Here is a 15,784-nt window from a genome sequence, read left to right as displayed (position 1 = left end):
TTGGGTATCCTCTGATGATGTGTCCTCCACTTTCACATGCTCTAGCATTCCTTCACTGGGGTCTTCATCACCCCATGTTAGGTGCTAGGAATGTTGGGGTGATCGGACCCAACACCAGGCTGTGGGGCAACAAAGTCCACTGGAGTCTAAGGAATTGAGAGGTAAAAACGTGCTGGTCCTTGCTCTCCACTCCTCCTCGGCCTCAGCATCCACCTGGTAGCACTTGAGGAGCCCTTCAGCCTGCTATGGCACTGTGGGAGCCTCTCTCTGGGCTGGCTGAGGCTGGAGCCCAATCCCTCTGCTTCTGGGGAGGTGTGGAGGGAGAGGCATGGGCGGGAACCAGGGCTGCCGGCACTGTGCTTGTGGTCCAGCGTGAGTTCTGAGTGGGCGTGGGCTCAGCAGGCCCCGGGCAGTGAGGGAGTTAGCACCTGGGCCAGCAGCTGCAGAGAGTGTGCCAGGTCCCCCAGCAGTGCTGGCCTGCTGGTGCTGTGCTCACATTCTTGCTGGGCCTCAGCCACCTCCCCATGGGGCAGGGCTTGGGACCCTTAGACCGCCATGCCCGAGCCTCCTCCCTGCCATCGGCTCCTGCGTGGCCTGAGCCTCCCCTACTAGCACTGCTCTCTGTGCTGCAGCACCCTGTCCCATCTACTGCCCAAGGGCTGAGGAGTGCAAGCACATGGTGCAGGACTGTCGGGCAGGTCCACCTGAGGCCCTGTTGTGGGATCTACTAGGTGAAGCCAGCTCGGTTCCTAGTCCAGTGGGGACTTGGTGAAACTTTATGTCTAGCCAAGGGATTGTAAATATACCAATCAGCACTCTGTTTCTAGCTCAGGGTTTGTAAATAAATCAATCAGTACTCTGTGTCTAGCTCAAGGTTTGTAAATACACCAATTAGTACTCTGTATCTAGGTAACCTAGTGGGAACTTGGAGAACTTTTCTGTCTAGCACTCTGTGTCTAGCATAAGGATTGTAAACACACAAATCAGCACTCTGTGTCTAGCTCAGGAACTGTAAATGCACCAATCAGCACTCTGTCAAAATGGACCAATCAGCTCTCTGTAAAATGGACCAATCAGCAGGATGTGGATGGAGTCAGATAAGGGAATAAAAGCAGGCTGCCCAAGCCAGCCAGCGGCTACCTGCTTGGGTCTCCTTCCACAGTGTGGAAGCTTTGTTCTTTTGCTCTTTGCAATAAATCTTGCTGCTGCTCACTCTTTGGGTCCATGCCACCTCTATGAGCTGTAACACTCACAGCAAAGGGCTGCAGCTTCACTCCTGAGGCCAGCAAAACCACGAACCCACTGGGAGGAATGAACAACTCCAGACAGGAGGAACAACTCCAGACACGCTGCCTTAAGGGCTGTAACACTCACCATGAAGGTCTGCAGCTTCACTCCTGAAGCCAGCGAGACCATGAACCCACCAGAAGGAAGAAACTCTGAACACATCGGAACATCAGAAGGAACAAACTCCAGAACCACCATCTTTAAGAACTGTAATGCTCACCGTTAGGGTCCATGGCTTCATTCTTGAAGTCAGTGAGACCAAGAACCCACCAATTCCGGACACAGAATGAGAAAAGACAACTGAGGAGAGAAAGTGGGACCAGGGGGCCAACGCTAGTATGGAGGCTGCGAAGGCCCTGAGCTCTGGGAGCCCAAGCTATTTATTGGTGATCCAACAAAGAAACAGATGATGAGGATGTGGGGGTTGAAAGAAGTGATGTATCAAGCGAATGAGCTACAGCTGTGACGGTTTAGCATTTTCTTTCAAATATATGGCTACTTGAGATAATGGGAGTGTTAGAAGCAAGGAGCCAGCAAGTCTAGCAGACATGCAAGTCCTGCCTCAGCTTCTCTCCTAACACTCAGCTTTTCTCCCAACATAAATAAAATCAGAAATAGTAAAAGATATTACAACTGATACCACAGAATTTCAAAAGAACATTAGTGGCTACTATGAGCAACTCTATGCAAATAAATTGGAAAATCTAGATGAAATGGACAAATTCCTAGACACATAAAACCCACCAAGATTCAACCAAGAAGACATTCAAAATCTGAATAAACAAATAATGAGTAAGAAGACCAAAAGTGTAACACAAAGTCTCACAGTAAAGAAAATCTCAGGACCTGATGGCTTCACTACTGAATTCTATCAAACATTTTAAGGAAAATAATAACAATCCTACTAAAACTATTCTGAAAAATAGAGGAGGAAATACTTCCAAACTCATTCTGAGTCCAGTATTACCCTGAAACCAAAACCTGACATACATAAAAAATAAAAAAAATTAAAAAATAAAAAAATCCAAAACAAAAAAACTACAAGCCAGTATCTCTGATGAAGATTAATGCCAACATTCTCATCAAAATATCAGCAAACTGAATTCAACAATACATTAGAAAGATCATTTATCATGACCAAATAGGATTTATACCTAGAATACAAGAATGTTTCTACATATGCAAATCATTCAGTGTGATACATTATATCAACAGAATGAAAGACAAAAGCCATGTAATTATTTCAATACACCCTGAGAAAAAGCATTTGATAAAAATTAAACATTCCTTCATGATAAAAACTCTCAAAACAACTGAGTACAGAAGGAATATATCTCTACATAAAAGCAATTCACAACAAATCCACAGCTAGTATCATACTTAATAGGAAAAAAAACTGAAAGCTCTTCCTCTAAGATCTGGAATATGACAAGTATGCCCCATGGCACCACTGTTATTCAACATAGTACTGGAAGTCCCAGGTAGCACAAAACAAAGTCAAATCATCTTTGTTTGCAAGTGATATAATCTGATATTTGAAAAAACAAAGACTTCTCAAGAAAACTATTAGAACTGATAAACAAATTCAGTAATATTGCAGGATACAAAATCAATGTCCAAAAATTAGTAGCATACCTGTCAACATTGAAATGTGAAAAAAAAATAAAAAGGTAATCCAATTTGTATTAACTACACATTCAATTAAATGCATAGAAATCAACTTAACTAAAAACTGAAAGATCTCTATAATGAAATTTGTAAAACACAGATGAATGAAATTGAAGAAGACACCAAAAAATGAAAAAAAAAATATTCCATTCATGGATTGGAAGAATCAATATTGTTAAAATATCCATACTACCCAAAATAATCTACAGATTCAGTGCAATCCTTATCAAAATACTAATGATATTCTTTACAGAATTAGAAAAAATAATCTAAAATTTATGTAGAACCGCAAAAGACCCAGAATAGCCAGTATCCTAAGCAAAAAGAACAAAACTGGAAGAATCACATTAACTGACTTCGTATTACCCTACTGAGTTATAGTAACCAAAACAGCATGGTACTGGCATAAAAACAGACACATAGGCCAATGAAACAGTAGCAAGACTATAAACAAGTCCACACACCTACAATGAACCCATTTTTGATAAAGAAGCCAAGAACATTGGGGAAAGGACAGTCTCTTTAATAAGTGGTTCTGGAAAAACTGAAATGAAGAAGAATGAAACTAGACCTCTAACACTTATCATATACCAAAAAATGAAAATGGATTAAAGACTTAAATCTAAAACTTCAAACTATAAAACTACTATAAGAAAACATTAAGGAAACTCTCCAGGACATTGTTCTGGGCAAAATTTTCTTGAGCAATACCCCACAAGCACAGACAGTCAAACCTAAAATGGACAAATGAGATTACATTAGATTAAACAGCTGTACACAGCAAAGGACACAATCAACAAAGAGACAGAATAGGAGAAAATATTTGTGAACTATCCTTCTAAGAAGGGAGCAGAATACGTAAGGAGCTCAAATAACTCTGAAGGAAAAAATATAATAATCCTATCAAAAAACTGGCAAAGGATTTGAATGGACATTCCTCAAAGAGGACATATACAGATGGAAAATAGGCATATGAAAATGTGCTCAACATAATTGATTATCAGATAAATGTAAATCAAAACATCAGTGAGATATTTCACCACAGTTAAAATGACTTACGTGCAACAGACAGGCAACAAGAAATGCTGGCAAAAATGTGGAGAAAAGGGACCCTTTTACAATGTTGGTGGAAAAGTAAGTTAGTACAACCACTATGGAAAACAGGTTGAAACTTCCTCGAAAATCTAAAAATTGAGCTATCATATAATCCAGCAATCCCACTGCTAGGTATATACCCCCCCGAAAAGAAAATCAGTACCTCAAAGAGATATCCTCATTTCTATGCTTGTTGCAATACTGTTCACAATAGCTAAGATTTGAAAGCAACCTAAGTGCCCATCACCAGAAAAGTGGTTAAAGAAAATGTGGTACATGAACACAACAGAGTACTAATCAGCCACATTAAAGAATGACATCCAGCAATTTGCAACAACAGAAATGGAACTGGAGATCATTATGTTAAGTGAAATAAGCCATGCACAGAAAGGGAAGCATAACATGTTCTTATTTATTTGTGGGTTCTAAAAATTAAAGCAATTGAATTCGTAGACACAGAGAGTAGAATAGCTCCCAGAGGCTAGTAAGTGTAGTTGGGTTCTACACAGCAGAGAAGTCCAACACCTTCCATTACCACTGTCAAGCCCACTCTTAAAACTTCTCCCATCTCCCCAGTCATCTATCTCAAGCTGCTGCTGCTTAGTGGAATCAAATCCCTATTAATTAGGAGGAGGTAGTAATGGTTAATGGGTATAAAAATAGAGAAAATGAATAAGACCTACTACTTGACAGCACAACAGGGTAACTAGTCACCTTAAATGTACATTTTAAAATAACCTAAAGCATGTAATTGGATTGTATGTAACTCAAAGAATAAATGTGTGAGGGAAAGTCTACCCCATTCTCTATGATGTGCTTATTTCATATTGCATACATTTATCAAAAGATCTCATGTACCCCATAAATATAAACACCTACTGTGTATCCACAAGGAAATAAATAAATAAAGAGTGGGGTAAAAAAATCTTAAATGAATATGCAAAAATCAGTTGTATTTCTATACACTAAAACTAAAATATTTAAAAATAAATCAAGAAGCCAATCCCATATACACTAGCATCCAAAAAAGTGAAATACTTAGAAATAAATTTAACCGAGGAGATGAAAATACACTCTAAACTACATGATACTGATATAAGAAATTGAAAAAGACTTAAATAGAAAGATATCTCATGTTTATGAAATGGAAGAATTAATATTGTTAAAATTTTCATATTATCCAAAACAATTTATACATTCAGTGTAATATTTATGAAAATTCCAATAGCATTTTTCACAGAAAGAGAAAAATAATCCTGAACTTTGTAATAAACCACCAAAAAATCCTGAATTATAAAAACAATCATGTGAGAAATGAATAAAGCTGGTCGTATCACACTCCCTCATTTTTAATTGTATTACAAACTAAAGTAATCAAAATATATGGTGCTGGCATAAAGATAGACAATTTGGCCTGGCACGATGGCTCACCCCTGTAATCCCAGCACTTTGGAAGGCCAAGGCGGGTGGATCACGAGGTCAGGAGATCGATACCATCCTGACTAACATAGTGAAAACCCGTCCCTACTAAAATACACAAAATTGCCCAGGCATGGTCGGGAGGGTCTGTAGTCTCAGTTACAGACCCTCTACAGAGAGGCTGAGGCATGGCAATCGCTTGAACCCAGGGAGGCAGAGGTTGCAGGGAGGTGGAGGTTGCAGTGAGCCGAGATTGCGCCACTGCGCTTCAGCCCAGTGACAGAGCCAGACTCTGTCAAAATAAAAAAAAAGACAGAACAATGGAATAAATAGAAAGCCCAGAAATAAACCATATATATATGGTTAACGAATCTTTAACAAGTGTGGCAAGAATACACAAAAGGGTAAGACAGAATCTTGCTCTGTTGCCCAGGCTGGAGTGCCTTTTCAATAAATGATCTTAGAAATCCTGGATATCCACATGCAAGAAAATGAAATTGGTCCCTAAGTTATATCATATACAAAAAGTAATTCAAGTTGGATTCATGTCTTAAATATGAGATCTGTCACTGTAAAACTATTAGAAGAAAACATAGGGGAAAATTTTTGATATGGATAGTCAAAATAATCTTTTGGACATGACACCAAAAGCACAGACAACAAAAGCAAAAATAAATAAGTGAAACTACATTAAACTAAAAAGTTTCTGTACAGTGAAGGAAACAATGAACAAAACAAACAGACAACACACAGAATGGGAGAAAATATTTGCCAACCACATATGTAATAAGTTCGTAATATCCAAAATAAAGAAATCATATTATTCAATAGAAAAAAACAAGTTAAAAATGACTGGAAAACCTGAATAGACATTTTTTTCAAAGGGGACATATTGAACAGCCACGAAGTATGTGAAAGGGTCTTAACATCATTAATCATTAGGGAAATGCAAATTAAAATACTGAGTTATCACTTCATGTATATTAGAATAATTGTTTTCAAAAAAATTAAGAGATAACACATGTTGGTCAAGATGTAGAGAGAATGAAATTCTTGTACACTATTGGTGCAACTAGGTGTTTGTATAGCCATTATGGAAAATAGTATAGAATTCCTCAAAATACTAAAAATAGAACTATAGTATTATCTAGCAATCCCTTTTCGGAATATACATCCAAAAGAAAATAAAATTTGCATCTCAAAGAGATATCGTAGCTCCTATGTTCATTGCATCTTTAGTCATACTAGCCACAATATGGAAACAACCCACACATTCATTGATAGACAAATGGATAAAGAAACTGTGTTCACACACACATGCACCCAAACACACACACAATGCAGTATCATTCAGCCACAAAAAAAAACAAAGAAGAAAATCCTGCCATGGCAATAACGTGGATGAACCCAGAAGACAATATGTTAAGTGAAATAAACCAGACACAGAAAGATGAATACTGTATAACCTCACTTATATTTGGAAAGTAAAAAAGTCAAACTCATAGAAATAGAGAGTAGAATGTGCTTGTTTAGGGGCTGTGGGTTGGGAGATATGAAGAGATTCTGGTCAAAGAGTGTAAACTTTCAGTCATAAGATGAATACGTTTGGCCATGTTTCACGCTTGTAATCCCAACAGTTTAGGAGGATGAGGTGGGTGTATCACCACAGGTCAGGAGTTTGAGACCAGCCTGACCAACATAGTGAAACCCTATCTCTACTAAAAATACAAAAATTAGCTGGGTGTGGTGACGTGCACCTGTAGTCCCAACTGCTCGGGAGGCTGAGGCAGGAGAATCGCTTGAACTCCGTAGGTGGAGCTTGCAGTGAGCCAAGATCACGCCACTGCACTCCAGCCTGGGCTGAGAGCAAGATTCTGTCTCAAAAAAAAAAAGATGGATAAGTTTTAGGAATCTGAAATATATCATGGTGACTGTAGTTAACAATACTACTGTATTGTTTACTTGAAATTTGCTTACTTAGATTTTATGTGCTCCCACCAGATACACATACAAAGTGGTAACTATGTGTGGTGATGGACAGGTTAGTTAATTTGGGGTAATCATTTCACAATGTATACATTATATATACATTAATATTATATCATGTTGCAGACATTAAACATATATATTTTTATTTGTTAATTATAGCTCAATAAACCTGGAAATAAACACTTCCGGTTTTGGACAGTGAAACCTCTGATTTGATTAAATAGAAACTCAAATCTCTCTCTTTAAATCAGACTTTAATATTTCAATACAAATCCATCCTAATTAAAGAGGATTTTACCTATTAAATTTAAACATTGATGTTCTTATATAATAGAAGAACAATAAATGATTATTCCTAAGCATATGAAACTATTCAGTAGCTAAAAATAGAGACTCTTTTGGCAGAATAAAACAAAAAGGCTTTTTTCCCTCTGAATATTTGCCATAAGAAAGCTTAAAAAGTCAACTAACTGTAATTTATACACTCAACAATATTCAAAAAGTCTTTATGTCTTTAAAGAAGAATAAGTTTACAAATGTGGCTTTCAGATATAAAACTTGATTACCAAAATATATAATTCAATCAACACAAGAAAAAGCAGTTTAAATATTGCAAATAATTAATCAATTATCTTTTAAAATATCTTATGATACATTCCCTGAATTAAGGCAAAAAACTATTCAACAACAAAGAAGATCTATTTTTAAAAAAAATATTTAGAGGTTGTGAAGTTTTCTGAATTTTAATAATAAATTGAAGCTCTGAAGTATGCATGTATATATGTGTATGTGTGTGTGAAGATGTATAGAGAGACTGTTAGTAGGAAAATAAAAGCAAATTGCTATCAAACATTTCTTAACAGTAAAATGTAAGAAAATAATGCAATATGTGTTCAGTTTTCTAAATACAAAGATTGCACACCTCATATTCTATGCCAAAGTAATATATTCTTTAGGAGTTAGAAAAAAATCAACACAAATCGTCTGATTCTTAAGAACTTAGAAAACATTTACAATTTTTGAAACTAGGATACTCAGAATTATTCCAGAGTACCGTAAAGAGAAATTTTTCTATTTTCAGAATTCCAACCAAAGAAAATAATTATTTCCTAAAATTCTTCCTTTCATGGTGGAAATCTGCCTTCCCAAGAGAGATATCCTATATCCCAGATGATTAAAAAAAAGAGATAACTAAATGTACGTACACTACAGGCTATAGAAAAGCATTCCACTGAGCAATGCCTATAAAACCCATATACTGAAGCTCTGCCTATTCTGTCTTGAGTTTTTTCTGGGCCTAGCAAACAAACACATAGTATTTTCATGTTGAACCCTACCCACGGAAAGTGAAGCTATCTTTAAAATCTCAGGTTTCTTAAGGATGACCCCAATTTCCATACAACCCAGTCCTGCTTCAGTATTCCAAAGCAAGATCTCATTCACTAATGTTTCAGTTTGAGGGCTTAGATATGTTTGTCTCAAAGCCAGTAGCCACTCTTGGTAATGTACAACTCTGATTTTTATCACATTGTCTTTTGTTCCCTAAGAAAGTGACCTGGTGTGTCTATGACAAGAATTATTGGAGACCCCAAAATATGAGGATAGGTTTTATCCTTGAAGTGAGGGGAAAGAACAAACTAAAATATTTCCATGAGTTTCAAAGAGATTGGAGAAATTGATCATTTTTGGTCTCATGCCAAAATGGAGCTGATAAGGCTGTGTAGTTCACAGACCGAGTAGTTTCCTATGCCCCAGTTTTATGTCCTATAAGAGAAATGGGGAGTAAGTATCACATAAGAACAAAAAGGCCTGGCCCTCCTAACATCCAGCTGCATGAATCGAAAGGGCAAAAGGTAATAGACTTAACCTAAGTCTTGTTACAGTGCAACTGCAGGAAGCACAAAAGGCAGCCCAGAGCATGCATCTTAACTTTAGTACAAAGGTTCCCTACCCATGTGGCCTATTTAAATTCAGTATGAAAGACAAGAACCACATGATTATCTCAATAGAGGCAGAAAAGGTTTTTGACAAAATTCAACAGCCCTTCATGCTAAAAACGCTCAATAAATGTGGTATTGATGGAACGTACCTCAAAATAATAAGAGCTATTTATGACAAACCCACAGCCAATATCATACTGAATGGGCAAAAACTGGAAAAATTCCCTTTGAAAACTGGCACAAGACAGGGATGCCCTCTCTCACCACTCCTATTCAACATAGTGTTGGAAGTTCTGGCTAGGGCAATTAGGCAAGAGAAAGAAATCAAGTGTATTCAGTTAGGAAAAGAAGAAGTCAAATTGTCCCTGTTTGCAGATGACATGATTGTATATTTAGAAAACCCCATTGTCTCAGCCCAAAATCTCCTGAAGCTGATAAGCAACTTCAGCAAAGTCTCAGGACACAAAATTAATGTGCAAAAATCACAAGCATTCTTATACACCAGTAACAGACAAACAGAGAGCCAAGTCATGAATGAACTTCCATTCACAATAGCTTCAAAGAGAATAAAATACCTAGGAATCCAGCTTACAAGGGATGTAAAGGACCTCTTCAAGGAGAACTACAAACCACTACTCAGTGAAATAAAAGAGGACACAAACAAATGGAAGAACATACCAGGCTCATGGATAGGAAGAATCAATACCGTGAAAATGGCCATACTGCCCAAGGTAGTTTATAGATTCAATGCCATCACCATTAAGTTACCAATGAGTTTCTTCACAGAATTGGAAAAAACTGCTTTAAAGTTCATATGGAACCAAAAAAGAGCCTGCATTGCCAAGACAATCCTAAGCCAAAAGAACAAAGATGGAGGCATCACCCTACCTGACTTCAAACTATACTACAAGGCTACAGTAACCAAAACAGCATGGTACTGGTACCAAAACAGAGATATAGACCAATGGAACAGAACAGAGTCCTCAGAAATAATACCACACATCTACAGCCATCTGATCTTTGACAAACCTGAGAGAAACAAGAAATGGGGAAAGGATTCCCTATTTAATAAATGGTGCTGGGAAAATTGGCTAGCCATAAGTAGAAAGCTGAAACTGGATCCGTTCCTTACTCCTTATACGAAAATTAATTCAAGATGGATTAGAGACTTAAATGTTAGACCTAATACCATAAAAACCCTAGAAGAAAACCTAGATAGTACCATTCAGGACATAGGCATGGGCAAGGTCTTCATGTCTAAAACACCAAAAGCAACGGCAGCTAAAGCCAAAATTGACAAATGGGATCTCATTAAACTAAAGAGCTTCTGCACAGCAAAAGAAACTACCATCAGAGTGAACAGGCAACCTACAGAATGGGAGAAAATTTTTGCAATCTACTCATCAGACAAAGGGCTAATATCCAGAACCTACAAAGAACTCAAACAAATTTACAAGAAAAAAACAAACAACCCCATCAAAAAGTGGGCAAAGGATATGAACAGATATTTCTCAAAAGAAGACATTCATACAGCCAACAGACACATGAAAAAATGCTCATCACTTACCATCAGAGAAATGCAAATCAAAACCACAATAAGATACCATCTCACACCAGTTAGAATGGCAATCATTAAAAAGTCAGGAAACAACAGGTGCTGGAGAGGATGTGGAGAAATAGGAACACTTTCACACTATTGGTGGGACTATAAACTAGTTCAACCATTATGGAAAACAGTATGGCGATTCCTCAAGGATCTAGAACTAGAAGTAACATATGACCCAGCCATCCCATTACTGGGGATATACCCAAAGGATTATAAATCATGCTGCTATAAAGACACATGCACACGTATGTTTATTGCAGCACTATTCACAATAGCAAAGACTTGGAATCAACCCAAATGTCCATCAGTGGCAGACTGCATTAAGAAAATGTGGCACATATACACCATGGAATACTATGCAGCCATAAAAAAGGATGAGTTTGTGTCCTTTGTAGGGACATGGATGCAGCTGGAAACCATCATTCTTAGCAAACTATCACAAAAACAGAAAACCAAACACCGCATGTTCTCACTCATAGGTGGGAACTGAACAATGAGATCACTTGGACTTGGGAAGGGGAACATCACACACCGGGGCCTATCATGGGGAGGGTGGAGGGGGGAGGGATTGCATTGGGAGTTATACCTGATGTAAATGACGAGATGATGGGTGCTGACGAGTTGATGGGTGCAGCACAGCAACATGGCACAAGTATACCTATGTAACAAACTGGCACGTTATGCACATGTACCCTAGAACTGAAAGTATAATAATAAAAAAAAAATTCAGTATGACTGAATATCAGGTCTCCAATGGATCCCAGTTTGCCTCAGATCAAATTTTATAAAATAATTTTGAACACTAAGACACACTCTCTATTCTAAATAACTTTTAATTGAAAAGGAAATAAGAATTTTATTTACAAACTATTTGAAGAATAAGGGTAAGTAAAGAGAATACTAAATTTTTAGAACTTTGATGATATGACATACTTAAGGGAAAATGATTTTATTGAACTACTTTATTATTAAACAAGAAATAATGAAAGAAAACATACTATGTTTATAAAGTACTTTAGCATTGCAGAAACTAACATCTAAAAAAATCATAATTGTTATCATCATTATAAAACAGTAATGATTTAAAATAATAATGAGTCACCAGAAAGGAAATCTGAAAGAAGAAATTCATAAACATAAAGACAGTAACAAGAAGAAAATTATTTTAAATATTAAAATATCAAAGAAATTTTTTATTTCAAAGTCACAAGAAAATTGATAAAGCTCAGAAAAAACCAACCAAGAAAAAAGGTAAGAAAGCCAAAGTAAAAATGAGAGTAAAACATTCAGTGAAACCACAGATATGAAAATAAGTAAACATTATAAGAGGTTGTAAGGCACAACTCTTTACACTATATCAAAGATCAATAAAATGTACATGTTTCACTTGAAATACACAATTATTCATTTTAAATGAAGAGGCAGAATGCAGACAAAACTCATAGAGTTAAGACTCCTCTCGATGAATAGATGAAATACGGACACAATTTGAAAGATTTCTATATGGTTTTTACTCTGCAGTGCCTTAGTCCATCCTCCAATCCTTTTCTCAGGAGTGTTTCTTTTTTGTTTTTGATGTATCCAATCTCCACTTGATTTCAATTTTGGAAGAGTTTCTCAAAATGTCTAGTCCACCAATAATGCGTTATCATGCTTTCCTATTAGGTATTACCACAAAAAATTAACACAATTTCTATTTCCATAACATTAATGGCAGGAATTTAGTTAGAACTGTATTCAGCCTCTCATCTTATATCCATATTCCAAGAATTCTTGAAAGTGACATTTCAAAGCCATAAAGTATAGGAGGGGATTATTTAGATGACACTAGGTTTAACAATTCTATTTTATTTTACCTTACACCTAGAAATTACCACTAATAGTATAAATTTAAGTATCAAACATGAGATGATTAACACTTCATAGCATCAGTAAATAAAACAAGGCAATGGTCATAACAAGTTCACTTCATCTATAGTTCTTACCTGAGCTCAAGTAAGCAATTAGACTCACAAGGTCACAGTAGGCCTGGCTGGCACCTGTTTACTCAGAAGGAATTGAACTGGAAATACGGTAAGGCAGCAGGGCTTTATCACATTTTTTTTTTTTTCACCATGAGTTTTACAGAACTCCATAGAGCAAACAAGGTTCTATTCTTGCTGAAAATCCAGGTAACAGTTCAGGTACAAGGAATGAAATATACACCAGTGAGTGCAAGGTTCAGAAACCAGGTCCTGCTTTACCTTCATGGGATACTCAATAGCTGAGCTTGCTTTCTTCTAGGTCCAGCCCTGTATTATTATAATTTGACCCTCAAAAGTTGAGGAGAAATCAAAAATTAAAATGATAAATCGATTATAATAAGTATATAAAATAAAATATAAAATTAAATTAAAAGTTATAAAAATATAAATGGTTTTATGTTAAAATTGTTAGAAAATTCTTTAAATTTTAGAGATGTATTACTTATTTTGTATAGATATTTTTAAAGTGAAAATTTCTGCTGATTAGGATTTTGTTGGGTTAAGGTTTAATGAAACACTGCGTGTGTGTCTGTGTGTGTGTGTATTGCTAGTGCTTTATAACATCACTACTATTTATTTATATAGCATTGTGGACACTGTGAGCTGCCCAGCTATCCCTTCAAGGAAAAATGCATTGTTCTAGCTTCCAGGAATGTTATTGGCAGGTGACATTTAAATCTCAACCCTTTCAGGGTTTGCCTCAACTTCAGAGAATGAGCCTACCTGACCAAGTACAAGATCCTTTCCAGGACAGCCCATGAGGGATGACTGACAGAGCAAAGGCAGAAAGGACTAGCCATTCAGGAGCATGAGAAGTAAGTTTAGGATGCCATACCAACTTGTCACCTTGTGTGAAGCCCCGTGGGCCCCTTTCATATCCCATGCACCTAACTCTTTTGCAAGATAAGCGGTGCTACAGGATACCAGCTACCAGGTGGATACAAGCTCCTGATATGGTCAGGGAAAGAGAATAAAAGCCCCTTGTTTATGATGAGGCTCCCCTCATTTCCAGCCTATGAGCACCAAAAGCCCAAGAGGCTCTTAGCTAAAATTTCCTGCCTTGGGGAAGCTAGAGACATCTCCAAGGTCCCACTTGAGCAGCTAGGTTCAGGGTTTAGATTGTAATGACCTTTTCCTCATTTTCATAGTAAAAAAAAAATAGGCTCCTAGGTGGAGATTTTAAATGCTAATGTCTTATACAATGCGTGTTAGAGCATGTCGATGCTGAATGTATGTGCCAATCTCAGGTCCACATTTGCATACTTGACCTCACTTTTATGTATTTTATAAATATATATGTACGGCTCCTACAAAAGGAATTGCCCCTAAGGCACTAAGGACTTTCTCTCCCTTTAAGCATCCTACTCAGCCTCTCAGAGTCTACTTTTGCTTTACAGTAAACTCATTGGCCTACTTTTACTTTGGACTTGCTCTCAAATTCTTTTTGTGTAGTGAAGTCAAAAACCTGAACTGACTCACCAACAACAATATTGGCCCAATCTGAGATAACACAGCAGGACATTTTAGCTCGAGTTCCATGTGGGATTGGCTAAGACCATTGCTGGATCTGGATTACAGCAGGACACTTCCCTCTGCCTAATCTTTTCCCCTCCTTTGCTTTCCACAGGCATTGATCTCAAGGGCTCGCATAGAAAATATGTGCATATTAAACTCAGTATCGTAATCTGCTTCTAGGCAAATGTTACCTACAACATCCAGTGGAAGAGAGTAGGAATTCAGGGAGATTGAAGTTGCCACCATTGCAGAAGAAAATCATTGTTGAGCTAGGTCTCAAATTTATTATTATTACCGTTTTCCACATATTGGTGTCCGAAAATAAACCTGAAATAAATGCTTAAGAAAAAAACAACCTGAGTGCTATCTTTTATCTATACATTCAGAGCCACATATAGATTATTTAGAAAATTAATTTCTAGGAATAGAGTAGCCTAAAATACTTATGCATTTTAGATGAATACAAATGAGAAGCAGTATATTTATATCAGCTTTTCTTAGAAAAAAACCATGATTGTATTTACAGACGCATTTTAGTTGTGATTAATTTGAAACTACCTTCTAAAACTTCCAGTTGTTCTTAATACCTCTGTGTTTTCAGTTCCAGATGCAAGATAAAAAGTTATAAGATTCTGTATCTTTTCCATCACCATTTCCTCCCACAACACACACACACACACACACACACTCACACATATACTTTGAGGTAGAGTTGAGTCACTTTTAAATTCAATTTAGTTGAAGAAAGGTCAAGAGGAATCATATGATGTTAAAAAAATAACAGTTTAAGAATTTTGATAAGAAAAAGAAGAAATTAGTGCCATCTAGCATATCAGGATGGCCTAATTATTGTGAGTTTGTTATTTTGAGTTATATGACTCTAAGGCTAGGTGTCAGAGTTCCAGGATACAAAGAACATAATTCCTAGACAATTTAAGTATAAAAGAATCTTCAGATGGAATAGTCAGGCTTGTATGGGAAATAGCCAACAAAGTCCAATTCATACCTAATGGCTGCCCCAGTAAGAAACTAATTCATCTGTGACTTGGCACAGACATTGCAGCTTGCACCACTGAGGCAGGACATTGGATATGAGAACTTCTGCTTCCACTTCCTCAGAAAGCCAAACATTTTGTGAAAAGATAAAAGCCATGCTGTTTCTGCATTCTCCCTTTGCTTTCTTCTTGAACAGACTGAAGTGGTGTGACTGATTAGTGAAGTTTGTATCACATGAGTAGGAA

General features: G+C 36.9%; 1 long non-coding RNA gene across 1 annotated transcript in view; it reads left to right on the top strand.

Annotated features, from left to right (window-relative positions):
• The window catches only part of LOC135970787 (uncharacterized), a 37,975-nt gene extending 23,080 nt beyond the window's left edge, over window positions 1-14,895 (top strand). The window contains exons 2-3 of the long non-coding RNA XR_010586639.1: window positions 13,614-13,843; window positions 14,656-14,895. This is a non-coding gene — a long non-coding RNA (uncharacterized lncRNA). The remainder of the gene's footprint in view (window positions 1-13,613; window positions 13,844-14,655) is intronic.
• Window positions 14,896-15,784: the final 889 nt, after the last annotated feature.

This window comes from Macaca fascicularis, chromosome 5 (genome assembly GCF_037993035.2).
Source record: "Macaca fascicularis isolate 582-1 chromosome 5, T2T-MFA8v1.1".
NCBI classification, from domain to species: Eukaryota; Metazoa; Chordata; class Mammalia; order Primates; family Cercopithecidae; genus Macaca; species Macaca fascicularis.
Note: the sequence above shows the minus strand (reverse complement) of the source record. Positions and strands in the feature narration are given on the sequence as shown.